Below are 7980 nucleotides of genomic sequence, written 5' to 3'. Positions count from 1 at the left end.
ACAAAATTCTTGTCGTTCCTTCGCTGATAACGTATAACATGCTACTGGTTTCAACCAGTTATTCCCCTTCTTTTTCATGTGTAGCTGCTTACGAATATTTAAGTCTTGTAAATCAAGTCTTGCATTTTCAGTATCTTTAGACTTTCCATCGATACTAAATATTGTACCAACCACACTATCACATATATTTTTCTCAATATGCATCACATCCAAGTTATGCGTTAGTTTTAATTTAGGCCAATATTCTAACTCCCAAAATATACTTTTTCGCTTCCAGTTCGTTTTATTTTCATAACATGCACCATTCATTTGTTGCTTATCGTCCGTAATGATCTTATCATTTTGACCTGGCCTACATTTCCACACACCTATTAATTTATCTAAGATTTCTTCTCCTGTTAAAATTATTGGAGGCAGACGTCTTTCAGTTGTACCATCATACTCTCTATCATTGCGCCATTCGTGATTCGGACACAAATATCGATGATGACCCATAAAACATATTTTTTCTTCTTATTCGAAATGAAGATGTGTCATCCTGACAAACAGGACAAGCCTTATACCCTTGAGTGCTATACCCAGATACAATACCATATGCTGGAAAATCATTTATCGTCCACAATACTGCAGCATGCATGGTAAAATATTCTTTATTGATAATATCAAAAGTACGTACACCATTTTCCCATAGTTCCTTAAGCTCATCGATCAAAGGTTCTAAATAGACATCTATGTCTTTACCTGGAGCACGACGTCCTGGAATTAGTAATGCCATCATTAAGAATTTTCGTTTCATACATCTCCATGGTGGCCATGTTATATGGCATTAGCAACACTGGCCACATGCTATACGAGTTTGATAAATCACCAAATGGATTGAACCCATCTGTTGCAAATCCTAACCTAACATTTTTAGATTCTTTTGCAAAATCAGGATATTGTCTATCAAAATTCTTCCAAACCTCTGCATCTACTGGGTGTCTAAGTACACCTTCGGTATCAACACGTTCTTTCATATGCCACCTCATATCAGATGATGTATGGCGAGACATAAAAAGTCGTTGCAAACGTGGAGTTATAGGAAAATATTGCATCTTTTTTTCGGGATCTTCTTACCTTTAGTTCCTTGGAATTTGTATCGTTCATGACCACATATAGGACATCTTTAGCATTTTTATTTTCTTTCCAGTATAAAGCACAACCAAACTCACATACATGAATAGTTTCATACCCTAAACGAAGATCACTCAATATTTTCTCAGCCTCATAATAAGACCGTGGAATCTTATTGTCTTTGGGAAATGCTTTCCAAAGTAAGTCAAGCAACAAGTCAAATGATTTGTTGGTCCAACCACACATAACTTTAATGTGCATTAAATTAACAATACATGTTAAGAGTGAGAATGTTGTGCATCCAAAATACAACTCTTTTTCTGCTTCAGCAAATAATTCAGGCAATGTATTCCTTTCATTGTTGTGGTCATTTGAATCTCCAAGGTTCACAAAATCACTATTACGATGATATTGATTAGCTAAATCTTCTAATGTTGGTATCATATCGTCATCGTCTTCATTATCACTATCACATGATATTTCATCTTCTTCACTATTTGTTTCTAGTTCCTCTCGGTCTTCGTTTACTTCTGTGTTATCTTCCCCATGATACTCCCACGTAACATATTTACTATAAAATCCCTTTACGAATATATGACGCTCAATTGTCTCCAAGTCATGGTAATATAAGTTTATACATGAAACACATGGACATCGAATTTTATTTTCACCATTTAAGTGAAGCGTTGATAATTTAATAAAACTCTTAAGTCCATCAAAATACTCTACGGATAATCTATTCTTTTGGAAAATCCAATTTTTATCCATCATTTCTCTATTATCTTTCGAACAAGTAGATGATGAATTATACTACATTGACAAAAATAAAACACTTAATTAGCCATTGAATTATAGTTATAGGTTATGATATGGTTATGGTACAAAAAAACATGTATCCGATGTGAGTATATGGTAGGATACGAGTATAAGTGTTTCCTATCCTACTCGATTACATGCATATTTTTTTATAATTATTTTACATATATATATATATTTATAAATACATTTAATTTAAGTGTTAGATAGACACATATGTGGAAGTCTTTGATCGATACATGCCATTATTTTTAATGTTTTATTTAAAAATTTCATTCAAATATTAAAAAATTATTTAAAATCTAATAAAAAAATTTAAAAACATTTGAAAAATAATTTAAATATTATTTTTGAAGGAGAAATTATTTTACACACTAAAATTATTATTGATTTATAAATTTAATTAAAATAGTAAAATAAAAAAAACTAAAAAAACTTTACAAAATCTTAGCTTAAGTTCTAATTTAGAATAATTTAATATATAAAATTCTAAAGTTGAATGAAAATAAAACCTAAATAATAAACTGAACATACATTTAAATCAAATCTTCATTTTCCATTTCTAAAATAATTTTTTAATTTTAAAATGAATTTTTAAATAAAAAATAAAAAATAATGACATGGACCAATCAAAGACGACCACATATGTGTCTATTTTACACTTAACAACCAGGAACCTACAACTATCAAGAAAATAAAAATTATTATTAATATATATCCAATTTGTTATTTAAAATAACTTAATTATTAATATTATATGATGATAATAATATCTTCCAAATTTTGTCCACCTAACTTATTTAATTTTAATATATATATAAATAAAATTTATGTTTATCTAAGTTAAAAATTTTGGGTCTAAATTTTTAGTTATTAATATTTTGAAGTATACATTTTGGATAAAGTATAAGATCACATTATTATTAAACTCAAAACCCAAAACCCTACTATTATTATAAACATTTAAACACTACTATTATTAATAAAATTGCACGTTACTTATTAAAAATAAAATTGCAATGCATAAAATATGACATATATACTAAATCAACCTATTTGCACGTTGATTTTGTATTTAAATAATTAAATGATAAAATATGTTTTAAATATACTAATTAACTAAATTTTCATATTCTAAGTAACTTTCAATTATTTATGTAATAATATATAAATAATTAATATTTTACTACTAACCTGGTAGCACTCAAAGTGTTGAAGATGAATAACGATGGGTGTAATCCTGAAAATAAAGTGATAATAATAATAATAAAGTTAAATTTTTAATGTATTTATATTTTTTTTATATAAGAATATGTTAATCCACCAAACTATGTTATATATATATATGGAAATTAATAACAATAATATTTATATATTTATTAATATATACAATTTATATATTAGGATTATTATTATTAATATATATCTAATTTGTTATCCAAAATAACTTAATTATTAATATTATATGATGATAATAATATCTTCCAAATTTTGTATAATTTTTTTTTTACCTAAGTTATAAATATTTAGTTATTAAATATGTGAAAATTACATTTTATATGGGTTTTTCAATAAAGTTTTAAAAAAATATGGCTTTTTATTTACAAGTATTATTTTATGGCTTTTTAAAACTTGTATTCCCTTCTATGAGATTTTTTCCCCATATTTTTGTAAAAAAATCATTATTATGCCATATTTTTGTAAAAAATTATTATTATGCCATATTTTTTTCCCATAATTTGATTTTTTTAATTAAATTTGTCCATACAAACTAAGAAAATTTTAATTACCATATTTTTGCACATTAATGGCTAAAAAGCCATATTTATGAAAAAATCCTTATTAATATTTTGTAGTATAAATTTTGGGTAGATTTTAAGATTATTAGGGGTAAAAATTACATATTATTGGGTCAAGCCCAAAAAAAAAAAAAAACAACTAAAGCCCAATCAAAACCCTAGCTATCAACAAAACATCCTATAGATATATATCTTTCTCTAACCAAACCCTTAACCTAGATTTTATTTCAACAGCCGCCTGCACCCCCAAAACAAAATACCACCATTTTCGTCTCCAGGTGACCCGAGATCCCAACCTAGCCCTCGCCATATCTTCGTCACCTTCATCTCCTCCTTCCTCACGCGCGACCTCGAAGTCAAGTGACCCGAGCCCAGATGTGATCCCAACTTAGCCATCACCATCATCGTCAGCTCCATCTCCGCCTCCCTCGCGTGCGACCCTGAAGCCAGGTGACCCCGAAGGCAGAGTTGATCCCAACCTAGCCGTCGCCATCTTCGTTAGCTCCATCTCCGCCTCCCTCGCGTGCGACCCTGAAGCCAGGTGACCCCGAAGCTAGACTTGATCCCAACCTAGCCCTCGCAATCATCGTCAGCTCCATCTCCGCCTCCCTTGCGCGCGACCTCGAAGCCAGGTGAGCCCGAAGTCACTCTGACCTTTGGCTCAGTGAAGTGTTTATTTTTCTCTTTCTTGGAATAGAGAAAATGAATTTCTTTGCTTATAATCTACATTGGTTTCGAGGGAACAATACGATGGAGCAATCTTTTGCTTGTGAAATGTGAGAGTTGTGTTGATTTAGAAACTGTTAAAGTTTTTTATTCTTCTTTTCTACGATGTTTCGATGGTAATTAAGTAGCTTAGATCTGAGCTTTTAAGAAGATTTTGATCTTGATTCATATGCATAATTAAGTTAAAAATCTTGGGTGGTCAATGGAAATGTGTAATATATCCCATTGGATTTTTTGTATTATTATTCTTTAGAACGATGATGTTGTTTCAGTTTGCAATATGTTTAATTTAGTTGTTTGTTTCACTGATTCTAATTTCATATTTGTTATGTTTTATTCTTTGTGTTCTTGGGGTAGATATTAGACAGAGGCCGGGGAAGGCAATTGTCATCCCTCTCTGCGAAGAAGATAGTGATGGTGATGAGGATCGTTGTACTGGTGGGCATAAGAAGCAGCAATCAGCGACAGGTAATTGGGACCAAAGGGGTAGGGGAAACAGAGGTACTTTTTTCCTTAAATCTCTCCTCTCATATGTGGAGTATCTACCTATTTATTATCATAAAAATTAATGGTTTTATTTCTCTGATTGTGTTACTATTTTTAATAACAGGGAAGATCCTCAAGAAAAAAAGGGAAAATCAAGCAAAAAAGGGAAAAGCTTACAGGTATATGTATCAATTTTAAAATCTTATTAATGCTTGTAGGTTTCTTCATAGTTCTCTGTCTACTATTTTATTGTTTTGTTATTTTATATTTTGTGTTTGGATTTTAGTTTTAAAATTTATTATCATAATAATTAATGGTTTTATTTCTCTGATTGTGTTACTATTTTTAATAAACTAAATTCATAAACTAATAACATCTAAAGTATTTTTACTCACATAGCATAATATAGGAATTCATAACTGAATTTGTATTAGCATAGTATAGTAATTCAAAACTGAATTTGTAAAGGATGGTTCCTAAACACAATCTGATTTGAGATAAAAATAAATTTCTATAAGATAAATATGTTAATTTATAATTGAATTCGTATGAGAAATGATATGGTACCTTGTGATTTGTGCTGATTTGTGACTCACTATCTGGTTTTGTATAAAATGATTTTGCAATATTTTTGTGTGGCAATAATGATTTACCTTGGAACTTTGCTTAGATTGAACACCTAATTTTAGATTAAAAAATACAGCAAATGATGTATGATTATAAAGAAACTGAGTTAAATTTAATTTAAATAAATGAATTGACCAACCTGATTGTAGATTGAATACCTGATTTGAGAGTACATGAATTGACTGGCCTGATTGTAGATTGAACCCCTGATTTGAGAAAAAAAAAGTTGTAAATCTATTTAAATAATACAACAATTTATGATTATAAAGAACTTGAGTTAGACGTAATAATGATGTACTCTCATACTTGATATTGGCTGGAGAGAATGATAAAAGTAATTGATATGATAACTCTTATATAAGAGTGTGAGTGTGATGTTAAATTATAGATATTATTTTAAATTAATTTAAACTTAATATTGTTTAAAAATATCTCAACAGAATTGATTAAATTTAGAGATTTTTAATTTTGAATGATTTGATTATTTATTTACTCTATTTTTTCACCCAATTAGTGTAATTGAATATTATTATATCAAGTTTGAATGATTTGAATGCATAGAACTTTAAAACAAAAATATCAAGTTTGAGGTCTTACCATTCACGTTAACAGACCATTTTAATATTTATAAATATTCAAGTTTGAAAGTTTTAATAAAGTTTTATTTTTTAAAAGGAATTTGAAACAAACATACCAATTTTGAGATTTTTCCTATTCACGTTACCCAAACCATAATGAAATATCTTTCAAATTGTATTTTTATAATTAATGTTTATTATTTGATTCTTTACACTCTTATAATAAATTAAAACTAAATTTATTATTTTATAATTAATGGTGGTTGTTATTTCCTAAATGTGTGGTTATAGTTAAATTTATTAGTTTTTTATTATTAAAAAAATAGAATATGCATATATATATATAGTAGGATAGTTTTTTAAATTTTTGTCAAAGATATTTGTATTATTGTCCAATACATATTAATCAGTTTTGTTGAGTCATCAAACCACTTCACTGATTCCCCACTTTGCAAGATTAATTGTATTCTCTCCTCATTCATAGAGACACTTCAAGTATAGTTTCCAAATTTCAATTCTTCTTTTTCCCAATTGACTTCAACTTCTTTTTCACTACAGTTTAGGTATAGGAAGAACTGGAGCGTACTGTGTAATTCAAACAAACTCACATATACCTCTTTCGGAAACCAGAATGGAAAGGGAATTGGAACTGGGAAAAGATCAGTCACTATCAACATCGGTCACTATCCACATGCAGTATCATGAACTTTTGATGTAGTGTAGATTTGTATATGATTAGTTTGTATAATATATTAGATTTTGTATTGTAAACACTTAAATTGTATATAATATAGCTCATTAATTTTATAAAAATTAGTTTGGGTATTTTAATAATATTTTTATATATATATATAATAAAAAAATAATTAGAAATGCTATAATAATAAAATAACAAAAAAATTAAAAATTAATTATATATTTGATTAAAAATCATAATTTAATTAATGTATATTAATTTTGATACGAAATTTTAGTAGCAAAACTATATTTTAAAATTATTTAAGATTTATTTACTACTAGTTTAATCATTGTTTGCTACCAAAATTTGGTAGTAAAATCAATTTGTTGGAATTTAAAATTTTAATGACAATTGCTTTGGCTACCTGTTTAAAAGAAATTTGCTACCAAATTGTTGTAGCAAAACAATTTTAATAGACTCAAAAAGTAATTATTTTGCTACTAAAAATTTAGTAGCAAATAAGAACTATTAGCTACAAAATTTTTTTGTAGCAAAATACTTTCAGCGACGGGGTTTTAGCTACGAAGTTGCTACCAAAAAAATTTGGTAGCTAAAAAGGTATTAGCTACTAAATATATGTCATTTGCTACCAATTTCTTTGTAGCTAAAAATCTTTTTTCTTGTAGTGATTGAACAACAACTAGAAGTCAACCTATTGCATACTAACACGTTTTAAAAAAAAATCAAAATATATCTGAAAATATTAAACATCAATTAGACATCAAAACAACAGCATAACAACTATAAATAAACTTAAACAACTAAAAAACAACATGAATACATAAATCTAAACAACTAAAAAACAACCCAAAATATATTAAATATAAACTAAAATTATAAGTATACTTAAAAAATTAAAATTAAATTAATAACAAATATACTAAAAACTAAAACAAAAAAAGGCTTGATAATATGCATATATGTAGCACCTCAAAATTTTCTTAGTTAGATAGTAGTATCTTATGCTGTAGTATTTTAGTTTTCGTGGATATTGGTTAAAGCCGGAAATTATTTGGAAACTCATAGAGATAGTTATGGATTTTGTAAGTTTAGCCTATAGTTTAGAAATAAGGTTTAATTATTGAAGTTGGTCCTA

Source organism: Humulus lupulus, chromosome 3, assembly GCF_963169125.1.
Source record: "Humulus lupulus chromosome 3, drHumLupu1.1, whole genome shotgun sequence".
NCBI lineage: Eukaryota > Viridiplantae > Streptophyta > Magnoliopsida > Rosales > Cannabaceae > Humulus > Humulus lupulus.
Note: the sequence above shows the minus strand (reverse complement) of the source record.